Here is a 14677-nt window from a genome sequence, read left to right on the forward strand (position 1 = left end):
TGGCCTCAGGGTCTCTCAGACCCCAAACACGAGGGTTACACACTTTCACACAGACCCACTGTTTCTTCTCCACTTCATCTCTAGCTATAAATCAATTCTGTACTATAATAACAGACATGCTGGCAGTCTAATTTGCTTTTGACTGATAACATAAAAGAAGCTGTTTCTCTCAGTTATGGTGTTGATGAGTGCTTTTAAAATAGTGCTGTGTTCTTATGTTGTGAAACAACACTGCAGCCCGTGTCATCTGCCAATGTCATTTCACACATCACTGAGTGTGAATCAGTTTCATTCCTGGGAACAATTACTCCACATTTCTCTCTCTTTCCCCTCTCCTCTCGCAGTGAGATCAATCCTTTCTCTTGTTAGTGCTGCGTCGTTGCCCAGACCTACACAGACAAGTCAACAGAGCATTCTTATGGCATGACAGGTCAGACTAAGCCTGAGCAGGGTTTGATTTCTTTTCCTCTCCATGTATTTGTCCTCTAATCTGAAAAGCTGCAGTGAAAATTTTCACTCTGTTATTTCTTTCGTCTTTTTCTTCCCCAGGCTAAACAGCACCAATGACCCCTGTGAACTTCATGAAGAATTTCTTGGGTTTACATAGCAGGAGAAAGTAGGCTAGCTAAACAAAAGAACCGCTAAAGGGATGAGAGCTCTCCAAATGCTAACACTACTACACACATAAAGAATGATAGCCTAGGGGTACGAGAGAGGAAGAGAATGAGAGAGAGAAAGACTGACAGTTACAGCTTTGTCTGTAGTAAAGATGAGGAGTGTCAGGAGTTGCCATGCTTCAACAGCTAAAGAGGTTAATACGAGAAACAGTAAGAGATGCCGAAGACAACGAAGAGAAATAGAGAGCAAAAGATCAGCGCAGGCCTGGAAATTGTAGCAACATTCACGTCAAAACGCTCCTCTTCAGAGAAAACTAAAGTGTTGTACAAAAACACGTCTGTGTGATGAATCGAACGGATCGCAGTCTGAGTGTAGGCGTGTGTCTGTATTTATGCATTTTGAGCTCTGCAATGTTGCGGTACTTGTCTTTAAAACGGCCTAAATTTATTGTGCATTGTGTCGCAAGCGCCATATTTCTCTCTATTCTGCCGGACAGCTTTACAAATAGATGAAGTACAACAACATGACAGTTTTTGTTCCTGAATTACTTTGCTATAGCAGACCACGTGAGTTAAAAAACCAACAAACCATAACTTTTCCTGACGTTTCCCTCCCCCTGGTGACCATTGATGGATTCTTCCTGACAAAGCATTCATTATCGCGCACAGCAGAATGTTCCTTTCTCTTTCCCCAGACCACTGCCCCCCTCCTTTCCTCTCTTACTTTTCACCCAGTTTGTCTAAACTGAGATGATTTCCATTATAAAATACAATGGATCTCAATCAAAAATTTGTACCTAATATTTCCACCTTATAATCACTTTCTCCCAAATGTTGCCACAAATCGGGATGTCCAGAGATCAGTGCATGCAATCCTCACCCCTGACCTGTTTACATGGTTCACCGAGGCAGGTGATTTTAGGGGTTCAGGGACCCAGAGGGAGCAGTAAGTGGCCCGCAGAAAAAATGTAAAGGTAAAATTACTTAAAATATATTTTTAGGCCAGACAAAGTTAGATTAGGATATAGCACAACGGTCTTAACAGCCTATATTCATTGAATTTGAACAATTCAAATCGCGTTTTAAATATCGGTCGATGTCATAGATTTATCACAATTAGGTTATTTTATTGTATTGACAGCAATAGTTTGTAACAGTAAGACATTAAAACCAAATCTGCAAATAGTTTTATGAAAAAGAAAAACTTATTTCTAAGCTTTTAGTCGTATCATTTTAGGGAGTTTTTCCACACTGCTCAGTGAGGATTTTATGTTAAATAAATGAGTGTTTCTCTTCAACCCTAAACATCTAACATACTCTAGTAGTGGAGGGGGGGAAAAGGTCCACTGCCTACTTAAAATAAATATTTTGCTGATAATTTGCTTTGGCTTCAATACAATAACAAAATAAAATCCAACTATTTAATATAGGGGAAAAAAACATAATATCCCACTTAGTTTTGTCTGACAGTATAAATAAGACCTTATACATGAATACATAATATGAATATATGAATATTTAACTGTCTTTATATATTTTAGGAAAAGGGTCCTTCACAAGGGGATCATAATATTTGGGGGTCCTTGACATTAAATGGTTTTAACCCCCCTGCAGCAAGGGAATGTGATGAATATGGTAGTTCATACAGCCTTTGAAAAATAAGGATGCATATTACTGATAATAATTCTTCAGTGCGAAGAGGCGATCTGCTGTATCTGAGGCAATTCTTCATGCTCAACATTTTCAAGTCAACAAACTGCATTATGAGAAAAGCTTTAAGCTCAAATTCATACATCAAAATTCACTATCAAAACATCCCTACAAAATTCCTCAGCCTCTGAAGCTTATTTCTGCAGACATTGTTACAGAAAAGAGTTGATTGTAGTCTCTCTTGCACACCTTTTCAGCGCACACAGTCATTCTTCATGGCCAGATTGCTTCCATCTATCCCAACCAATTCAGCTCTAGCTGACAGCTAGCATTAGCATTCTACACTAGCTACCACAGCATGTAGCCATGCTTCAATCACAAAGCTCTCTGACAGCTCTAATAATGGACACAGGCTGATTTTCCCCTCTAGATAGCTGATGAATAAACATGTTAACCTATGGCCATATAAAGACCTTAAAAAGGAACATTTCAGGTGAATTATGAGGCCGAAGATGTTTTTAAAAGACAGAGAAATACCAAATAGTAATGAATAAGATTAATGTTAGGGGGAATACATGCCAAAGAAGTTTGCACACTGATAACTGCTTATCGAAAACCTCTCCACTGTTTACTGTAATATTTTGTTTACTACATGGTTTTGACAGCATGATTTGTGTTCCCTACAGTTCACAATTTTCTTGCCATATATAGAAGGTAAAATGTTCCAGTACCACGATAAATTCAGCAAGATATCTATGTGATAAGCTCATTTTAGTCTGGATGATGGATGTTATTTGCTCATCTGCAATACTTCTTTCTCATGGTAGAAACTGTATATTGACATTCATAGCATTTTACAAGGCATGCAAATCTGCTATTGTTAAAATATCTTAGTTGCTACAATCAGGATTAAAGGATTTTATTAAAAATTATATAAATTGTAATTTTTTTTTAGAAAATGACAGATCGTTTCACTAGATAAGACCCTTCTTCCTCATCTGGGATCGTGTAGAACGCTTTGAAGCTGCACTGAAGCTGCAATTTGGACCTTCCACCCAGTGAACCCCACTGAAGTCTATTATATAGAGAAAAACCCTGGAATGTTTTCCTCAAAAACCTTAATTTCTTTTCGACTGAAGAAAGAAAGACATGAACATCTTGGATGACATGGGGGTGAGAAAATTATGAGGAAATTTTAATTCAGAAGTGAACTAATCCTTTAAATGACATGTTAAAATATGTTAAATAGAAATCAGTTATTGTAAATTGTGATATTTCGATATTACTGTTTTACTGTATTTTTGATTAAATAAATGCAGCCTTGGTGAGTATAAGAGACTTTTCTCAAAACATAAAATCTTGAAGAGTAGCGTACACAAATGAAACAAAATAGAACACGATGTTCCAGATAATGTTCTCTTTCGCAGTCTGGCTGTCGTCATATGCCCTTAGCTCATCTTTAGCAACGCCAAACTTTGTATCACAACAAACCTGTTCTCGTAGGCCTATACAACGAGACCACAATACTGAAGAACAATACTATACAAATCCACTATGATAGAAACAGACAAAAAAAAAAACGCACAGACTAAATGAACAATCATTGAATCACATATTTAAAAATAAATACAGATATAAAAAAAACTAATAAATAAACAAACAAACAAACATATATAACTCACAGTCAAGGAGCAGGCAGAAGTCAAACGCTGAGATAATGATCCGAATTACAGAATTAAACAGCAAAAAGCCATCAAGGGTCATCAAATTGCTCTGCATATCTGGATGGGAATAATTTCAGTCGTAACAAAGTGAGTCGTAATGTAATAATTCACTGTGTAATTATTTTGAGCCAGTGAGCAGAGCAGAAGAGATGCTCTCATTTAGCCGGGGTCCAGTGAGACTGCAATCAGTACAACATTACACAAATATAAACACATTATCTCTCATTACAGAACTCAGACATTCTGACTTCATCACAAACACACACACACATGCACTGGATTTAGTCCAGCTTGTTGCCATGGAGTCATCAGGGACGGAGACTGAACGACGGAGAGACTGCACATACTGTAACAGACATAACAGGTGTGTTGTTTGCTCATGTCGCACCGCTGTATTCTGTTTAATCAGTTTGCATTATGCTCATGTGCCGTTGTCCTTGTTTCTCCTGAGCAGCAACACATGGTTCATGCTCTGTGAGTTTATCTGAGAAGACGGGGGTAATGTTGTCTCTGAGCCCGGGGGGCCACAGACTGACTTCTGTACACATACAGACCCACTCGATCTACGAGAGTCTGGATGACAAGTGTCCTTCTGGTCAAGGGCACTAATCAGGTCACTGTGATCAAAATGCCCCGGACAGGACCACCATATCAGAAGATCGCAAGCAGAGAGTGGATGTCTGCCCAATGTTTGTCCAACCCTCAAAACCACATCTGACATCAGGACTCGTCGAAAAATCTCCTGTGCCCCAGAGACACAACATCCAACTGATAACAAATGACAGCTCATGATGTAGTACGCTCAGAAGACAATAACATAATTTGATTTTAATGTAATAAAAATTACATTTAAAACTAGTTTGAATCATTAGCCTTGAGTTTTGACTCCTTACTATTACACTACTAAGTAAAAACTAAGTAAAAACGTCATTAGTTATAAGTCTTTAGCATCTTATAATTTAAGTCTTTCAGCAGTGCATTGAGGAATGAGGGGACTGAGATGGTCATAATACGAGTATATTTTTATTTTGATATTTAGACCTCTGGAAGGGCTCATACATGTTTCCCTAGAGCGCTCCTACTAGAGCAAACCAGCTACAATGTGTCTGCCTGCACAGGCTAATCTATTAATTACTGACCCGTTAGAACTCACATGGGGCTGATTAGAAAGAGCTGTTGGTTTGTCTATATGAATATGATCTGATGCATTGATCTGGCTCATTTTTAAACAGAAGTAAATATTTTCTGTGGCACAAGAGTGCCTGTTTCCAAACAGGTTTCTCAAATACTTCTACCGTTCCTTCAGTACTACCCAACTACCCCATGTCCAGATATGCACTATTTCCCTAAAAGCAGTTCACCAAATGCTTCTACCGTTCCTTCAGTGCTACCCCAACTACCCCATGTCCAGATATGCACTATTTCCCTAAAAGCAGTTCACCAAATGAGTAGTATTCATGAAAAGTACAGTAGGTGAAAATTGTTGCTGTTCAAAAGTTTTGAGGAGATGCATTAATTTGACCAAATGTGACATTAAATTTTATAATTTTATAATATTTATGTTACAAAAGATTTTTATTTCAAATAAATGTTATCCAAAGAATCCAGAAAAGTATTTGTTTCCACAAAAATATTAAGCATCATGACTGTTTTCAGCATTAGAAATAATTAAGAGATGTTTATTGGGCATATTAGATCATGTGACACTGAAGACTAATGGCTGCTGAAAATTCAGCTTGGCCATTACAGGAATAGGGCTGCAACAAATGATAATCAATTAATCTAACGATTATTAGAATGATTAATCGACTAATCGTCGATTATTTCACTGATTAATCAGTAGACTTTGATTGATTATTCAGCTTTTGCAATTAGTTCAAATTAGTGCTGTCAAACGATTAATTGTGATTAGTCGCATCCAAAATAAATGTTTTTGTTTGCATAATATATGTGTGTGTTCTGTGTATATTTATTATGTATATATAAATACACACACATACAGTATATATTTTGAAAATATTTACGTCTATATTTATATTCATATAATTTATATTATAAATAAATATATTTAATATATAAGAATAACATATTTTTCTGAAATGTATACCTGCATGTGTGTATTTACATATACATAATAAATATACACAGCACACATACATATATTATGTAAACAAAAACTTTTATTTTGGATGTGATTAATCGCGATTAATCGTTTGACAGCACTAGTTAAAATATTAAAGGGGTCATATGATGCAATTTAAATTTTTCCTTTCTCTTTGGAGTGTTACAAGCTCTTGGTGCATAAAGAAGATCTGTAAAGTTGCAAAGACTAAAGTCTCAAATCCAAAGAGATATTCTTTAATAATGTACAGTATGTGGAAAATAATGTGTTTTTTGAACCTTAAACCGCATAAACACATTTCATTACACCAAATACACAAAATAATGTTCTTTTTAGCAGCATCATATGACCCCTTTAAGTTATACATATTCTAATAAAGGTAATCACTTCAGATTTTGAAAATCATGTTATGCAATTACATTTATCACACAATTAATTTATACAAATAAATATATTTGGCAAACAAAATATGATGGCAGATGACATTCTCATTCACCATTTAATTAGCTATATGAAAAAGTATCTGAATGATCTCTCTTAAAATACCTTATATGGTTATGATAATCAAAACAGTCCTGAGCTAGATCAAGATTTGATCTATGCAAACCAAACTATCACTTTAATGAAATAATATTTTTTCCCACTAATAAAAAGATTATCATTAGCTAGCTCCACACTGGAGAGTTGCTTCATAAGAGAAAATAAAGTGGTAATTCTTACTAAAAACACTGACTCTGGTTTTTTATGTTAACACTGTAAAGCTGCTTGATTTTTGATTTAAGGCTATCTATTGCATAAAGTACTTATAAAAATGTAACGTGACTCGACTTTACTAGAGTACCAAAATGCTGAGCTTGTGCAAACATCCACATCACTGTACATGTGTTCTTAACTGCTGCTTTCTCACTGCTGTCAGTTTTTGTTGTGTTTATTATGTTATTGAGAGGAAGGAGCACAGTATATATTTACATTCATTCAAACGCCACTCAGCAGCTTCAGGTTCGGCTGAGTTTGCTCTGAAGTGCTGTGTCTTATGCCAAGTTCACACTACAGTATTTTAAGCCCGATTTGCAAGTTAATGAGCTCGCCGACAGGTCGGGCTGTGATCGGGGGAAAATCAGTGGGTGATCAGCGCTCAGCAATCTTTATGTGTGAACTACTAAATGACGCATCAAGGAGGCTATAGCTGACTCGTCGCCAATGCCTCGCCGACGTCAAACGAATATCTAGCATGCTAAATATCTGGACCGGTCCGCCGATTCAACATCACTTGGTGTTAGGTGTCGTGACTACAGCCAATGAGAGAGCAAGGCATGGGTTGAGGTCAGCGGAAGAAAAACAGCAGCAGCAACATGGCTTTAAGAAAAGTTTGGACGCAAGAAATTTTTCAGAAAAGATTATCACGCAAACAGCTTGCAGCCCTATCTTCTTCCCGATGTCCATTTTCAAATAAACAACTCCTGTTCCTCGTGTTGTTTCGCGTCATTCCCGTTCAACTTCTCGTGTGTGTTTTCATGAGAAAACGTGGTTTGGGGACGGGATAGAGTCGTCGGGTGACAGAGTTGTTGTCAGCTCATGTAATGTGTAATCCCTGGTTGCGGATCATTTACGTAGTGTCGCGTAGTGTGAACACCACAAAGACTTCAAGACAGACAATCAAGTCATGTTGTCTGAACAGCACAGCGATCTGCCGACGTTTTAAGTCGTGTAGTGTGAACTTAGCCTTAGGGCTGCACGATAAATCGAAATGAAATCTCAATCGTGATTAGGCAAAAACTTGTCAGTGAAGCACAGTTCTGTGATCAGTAGTAAATCTCTATCGGAAGGCCAGAGGGCGCTCTCGCGTGGAAACTCCAAATACGCCCTGCAGAAGAAACCCAGGAAATCCCTATAGGGGTAGCTGAATAAACAGAAGATTTAATTGCTTTCATTGATTCAATGTGACTAATAAACACAGGACTATATGTATGTATATATGTATATATATATGACAATATATGATTTATCTGAGTTCTTATTATAATTATTATTAGAATTTTCATTATAATAAAGTTTATAATAACGCAATGCTAATCGACATAGGCTTTATCACTGCTTAGAATACTATGAAATATGTTGCGTGCCTTATTCTGTGTAAGAAGCCACATCATCTCACAGAAGGATTTATTTCAAACACTCAAACTGACGTTATGAAGTGAGTTTGGAGTAAAAACATGTAATTAAATGTGGTATTTTCAAGTGTTTTCAGATGGAGCAGCATTTTACACAGAGCCGTAGTTCACTGAGAAGCTACGCAAACAGTTTTCATTACCGTAAAACGATTTCTTCGATTTCATAATCGCGCGATAAAATCATCTGCGATAATGAACGTGGTTTTGCGTAGCTTCTCAGTGAACTACGGCTCTGTGTAATAAATGCTGCTCCATCTGAAAGCATGTGATGGAGATTTACTACTGATCACAGAACCGGCTTTACTGACCAGATGCGCATTTGACAACATTTTTTATTGTCAATGTTGTCGATAATGTCGACTAATCATTTCAGCCCTACACTGGGATAACTTACATTTTGAAATATAAGTATAAAAAATGTATTTTGGTCGGCACCAATAGCCTCGTGGTTAGTGCGTCGACATACAGCGCAACTGCACTCATAAAACGTCTTTAAAAATATTTATATATTTTGAATTTGATTGTATTCAAATAAATGCAGACTTGGTGAACATAAGAGACTTCTTTCAAAAACATAAAACATCTTACTGACCTTAAACCTTTTAACAGTATTGTGTCTGTAAAGCCTACTACACACTGCATGATTTTAGCAATCCTATAAGATCATTGCAGATCACACTGGGTGACATGGATCTAATAAACTTGGGTACAACATGCATGTAGACTGTACAATGATGACACCTATTGACTTGTACACTACGATGCACGTTTCTATAGAAAAATTAAACGTCATCAGCATGCGCTAGTGGTAAACAAAAAGAGCACGATGAATCACATTTTGGCAGTTGTAGTTTTTATGTGTTTTTGTGCGAAAGAGGAAGGAATAAACGTTTGAGGTAAGCAGTTTTATGTTTTAGGCCAGTAAATGTGTGTCGTAGTAGCAAACATACTGTGCGATGATCATGCTCAATTTCTGACACTGTCAGAAAATTATCGTAGGCTATCTTTGGTCGCAAGACCGTGACAACGGCCGTCTTTGAACCTCTCTCACTGTATGACACAGGACCACCGATTAGGAGCCCTGATCACAAAAATCACCACGATTGTTTCACGATGCCCATCTTTCGTCTGGGACAGCCGAAAATCGTGCAGTGTGACTCGGGCTTAGGACACACTGCATACACTGAGATTCTGAAATGAGCTTCTGAGGAATGAACAGTCAGATAAAAAGCTGTGATGTAGAGTTCAAGGGCTATTGGAATGGAATAAAACAGAACAGTACAGAACAGAACAGAACCATCAAACAGGGCTGTGTCCCAAAAGCATCATAAACCCAATTGGTACTGATGTTTTTTATAATCTACTTAAGGTAACTATGATTTTAAGAAATGCAACCCTGAACAACCAAACAGAACAAAAACTGAACAGAACAGAACAGATACTGCAGACTGTCTGAGAAACAAAAGAGCTGTGTTTGTAAGTGGGTGATTCCACCTTAATAGTTCTCCAGACAGAGTTTGTTTGGTGATTTTGTGGAAAAGGTCACAATGAGCCTGGTATTGAAATGCATTGGTTTTTATTTCACAGTCTATTGCCTCCCACTTCCATTACTACTAACTCACGCAGTCTCTCCATCTCATTTAAAGCACAGCAGAACTGACAGGATGCTCCAAATGACTTGTGCTCCACTCCCGAGCAGAACGCACAGAACACTCACAGCTCCAAACAAAACACAGATAACAAATGAAGCTGTGGAGATAGAGCTATCAATGAACACAATCAAAAAGATAATAAACACTGCAAATGCAATTGTGCCACAGATGGGGGAAATATGTATTACTGTGAATAATGAGTGGTGAATAGATTTCTCCAGTCTCTCTTTAATGTTTCATCTGTGCTCATGGCCAGCGGGCAAATGACGCAATCACATTTCATCAAAACAAGCTCAAAGAAAATCATTTTTCTCCTGGTTTTAAGGACACAATGTGCTCGACGAATATTGTTGCTGTGGCTAATTAATACAAAGCACTGCCTTCATTACATTCATGTGCGATATGATGTATTAAACAGCAGCTGATGCAGCATCACCTCTAGTGTTGTATTATGACATATTCCTAACTGTGTTTTCTTTCTGACTTTACCTTATCCAGAATAGCCTCTGGCTTCTCATTTTAGCTCTGGCAACCGCTACACATTTAATGGGTTTTTGAACCGTCAAGGTTCAACACTCCACAGAATGAGCAAGATATCTGAATGGAGCTTGTTCACTCTCTCTCAAACACACACACTTCATCTGCACTGCAGTGTTACATTGAACTGTCTGTCTGTCTGTCTGTGTGTGTGTGTGTGTGTGTGTGTGTGTGTGTGTGTGTGTGTGTGTGTGTGTGTGTGTGTGTGTGTGTGTGTGTGTGTGTGTGTGTGTGTGTGTGTGAAATGAGCAGATGTTCTCAGCTGTCGGTTCTCAGATCCAGAGGGAAATCAGATTAACTACATACTATAAAATTAAAGTACTGTCAGGGCAACATGTTCTCATTAACTATGTTTTAGCTACACCAATGCCTGATCTGTTTAAACATAAAGTACCACCTCCAATAAAAACTATTTATATTCACTGTCCTATACCCATAAGCTCAAATACATATTTATACCATTTTGTGTACAATTTCATTCTGTTTTTCCATGCTTGATATATATTCAGTGTATCAAACAATTAAATAACCTTTTATTTGTCTGACATTTGCTGTCACATGGTTATGCCTATTGATTGCATTTGACTCGTCTGTTCTGTATCTCATTCATCCTGCCTTAGATCAGTGCTGTTGCTCATTAATCTCAATATTTATTAAGATATCAATGTCAACATTCTATTAGTAAACAGCTTGGGCTCAACATGGGAAGCTGTCTGATAGTTTCTGACGTCGTCAAGTCAAATTCCTTGTGTGTGTAAACATACTTGGTAATAAAACTCTTCTGATTCTGATAAAGCTCTTCTGATTTATATATATATATATATATATAGAGAGAGAGAGAGAGAGAGAGAGAGAGAGATAGAGATAGATAGATAGATAGATAGATATAGATATAGATATTTATTTATTTATATATTACTTTCAAGTGTGCCTGCAGGTTTTTACATTTTTACCTTTTTATTTCTGCATATTACAAAATGAACCAAGTACAATGAAATGTTTGTGATAAATTACAACTTAGTTCAAGATCTTGTCAGATAGATAGATAGATAGATAGATAGATAGATATAGATATAGATATTTATTTATTTATATATTACTTTCAAGTGTGCCTGCAGGTTTTTACATTTTTACCTTTTTATTTCTGCATATTACAAAATGAACCAAGTACAATGAAATGTTTGTGATAAATTACAACTTAGTTCAAGATCTTGTCCTGAGATTATATACTATAGTTGTAAATTTATCAATATGTATTTGCTGTAGGAACTCTCCAAACTGTCTGTATAAAAGTATGGCATTTAATTGGGGCTGTGAAATACAAAAGAATGTAATAAAACATATTGTTCTCAGTGCCTGTCTCTAAAACTTTCTCTTGGCTTCTTTTTATTTAATATGTGCGAGGAGACTGGGGAGTGTTGGAATTATTTCGTTTCAACATCTGTAACTCAGTGTTCATTTTCACTGCAGAATGTGTAATTTTGATATCTTCACATACTTATCTGCTTCAAATTTGTGTAGTTTGGAAATCAACATTTCTAAACTCTCTAAATACAAACAGTACAACTGTACCCCACTATCAGGGTGAGTTAACAACAAAATATGGATATCATTTTAATTTTTGCACATTTGTTTATGATGACAACCTAAATAATTAATGATTGTTCAAATGAATGGTTATGCAATCTGCCTTGTCTTAAATATTTTAATTAAAAACATACAGGAAACATGTTAGTCATTCTCACCATTCTCAAAATGTGTTATAATAACCCTCACCATCTGCACAGAGATATTTCTAGATCTTTTTCTAACACATAAGTCTCCCATTTGCTTTTCATCTACAACTTCTACTGTCACCTCAAGAGTATGGTGGTCATGTACGATAGTGAATGCACCCCATAGCTCATTTCTAATTGGTTAAACTGATGCCGTTGCAACTCACCCCATGTTACAACACTCCTCGCTTTTCCCCATAGCGGAAATTGGAGAGCTAATCAATGGTGAGATAAAAATGTAAAGCATCCTCTAGCTGCAAAAAATATGAAACATAATGAGACAGACAAGAGCAAGATAGAGAGAACGATCATCTATGTGATTTCCTATTGTGATTCAACGTTAGAAAAGACTTATGCCTCAAAGAAACAAATCAAATCTTAAACCAACAAAGAAAATGTAAACACTGAACGATTAAACATAAGAGTCATTTCTAATGTTACAAAAGATTTCTAATTCAAATAAATGCTGTTTTTCTGCTCATCAAAGAATCCTGAATAAATGTATTACAATTCCAACAAAATTGTTAATAAGAATAAATATTTCTTAAATCACCAAATCAGCATATTTCTAATGATTTCTAAAGGATCATGTGACACTGAACACTGGAGGAATTGCGGTTAAAAATTCAGCTTTGCATCACAGGAATAAATTGCATTTGAAAATATATTAAAACAGAAAACAGTTATTTTCAAATTCTAATAGTATTTCATAATACTACTATTTCTGATCAAATAAATGCAACTTTGGTGAGCATAAAATACTGCTTTCAAACGCTTTAAAAAAGCTTTTTTTGTTGTGTATATCTGTCCTGCTTCTTCTGTATTGCTTTGGGAAGGCAATATTATGACAACCATGACAGCCAAAGCCTTACTAAGAAAGAGAGAAAGAGTGAGAGAGAGCATCTGGGTTGATTTTCCCTTGTTATAATATCTTGGCTCTTTGACTGCTCGGGTTAATAACACACAGTCCTGTCATCATTCTCCAGCGAACTGGTCTTCTGGATTGACCATTTCTAACCCACCTCCACCTAATCCTATTATAAGGTTGCAATGGTACAGTATGAGTAATTTTGGGCAGTGTTTCAGCTGCAGCACTGAAAGGATCTTAAATGCCTCACGCTTACTGATGCCATTTGTTTTGGAGTAATCTGATATTTAACAGGTGGGTGTGTTATTGCATGGCTATATGATACACTAGGGCTGTTCGACATAATGGAAATCTGACTCGAGTCCAAACTAAAATGCCCTCAAATTCAATCACAGGTAGTTTGGCCTCTGCTCTCTTCCTCTCTCGTCTCAAACAGAGGACAGAGAGAGTTATTTATGATTGGACTCTAATGGTTCTCTTTCCCCCCGAAATGCACCTATTCTCAAAGAGACGAGAGAGACAGTCACATGTCAAAAGCCTCTCCACAAGCAATTTAACCCCACAATATTCTGGCTTTTGCATCATTTAGCGTAATTGCTTGTGACTAACTGGCTTGCTGGACAAGTACTTGATTTCTTTGAGACGAGAACATGAATGTTGTTCCTCTACATTAAAAATGTAAATATGAAAGAGCACTAATGACGGTGTGGAGTGCTTTCTCCGTCTCTCGCGTGCGCTGTCTCTGTCCTCTCCAGTAGAGCAGAGAGGTCTATATTACTTCTACATGCTGATGCTCACCCACCCACTCACCAACACACACACATTAATGACATTCCTCTCAGATGAGGCTCTGCCAATGCTAAATTAACTTATAGCTTTCATATTCGAGTGCACACAGAATCATGCACATTGACAAGCAAGTACACAGCCTGGAAATGATCTAGAAACATGGTACAGTGAAAAGGAAACTTCACCCAAAATGAACATTCTGTCATCATTTATTCACCCTCATAACATTCCAAACTCGTATGACATCCTTTCTGCTGCTGAACACAAAAGATGATATGGTCACACTTTATTCACTTTATACACTTTATATGGTCCAATTCTCGCTATTAACAAACCATGAACTATGACATTTGCCTCAATGAACTACCAATTTGCTGTTAATTAATAGTTAGTAAGGTAGTTTAATTTAAGGTATTGGGTAGGATTAGGGATGTAGAATAAGGTCATGCAGAATACAGTCAAACCAAAATTTATTCAGACATCTTCAACATTTCTCACATTATCACAGTTTATTCCAGGGGCATAGATTACGCGGGGGATGCACACTTTTTCGGGCAAGTGTGTTCGCATAGAGGTTTTCAAGAGCCGGTGTGAATAAATATAGATTTAAATTCAAAGAGACAGGACAGGACGTGCATGATCTGATGTTTTATTCGGACACAGAATAAGGCGAGATGAACATCGCGGAGCGCTAAACACTCCGTGCAGTGTATGTTTCATTCATACTCGAAGCCGGAGGGCGCTCTCACGCAGAAAGTCGTACGAGGAAATT

Source organism: Sinocyclocheilus rhinocerous, unplaced genomic scaffold (assembly GCF_001515625.1).
Source record: "Sinocyclocheilus rhinocerous isolate Xijiao unplaced genomic scaffold, SAMN03320098_v1.1 scaffold1800, whole genome shotgun sequence".
Lineage (NCBI taxonomy): Eukaryota > Metazoa > Chordata > Actinopteri > Cypriniformes > Cyprinidae > Sinocyclocheilus > Sinocyclocheilus rhinocerous.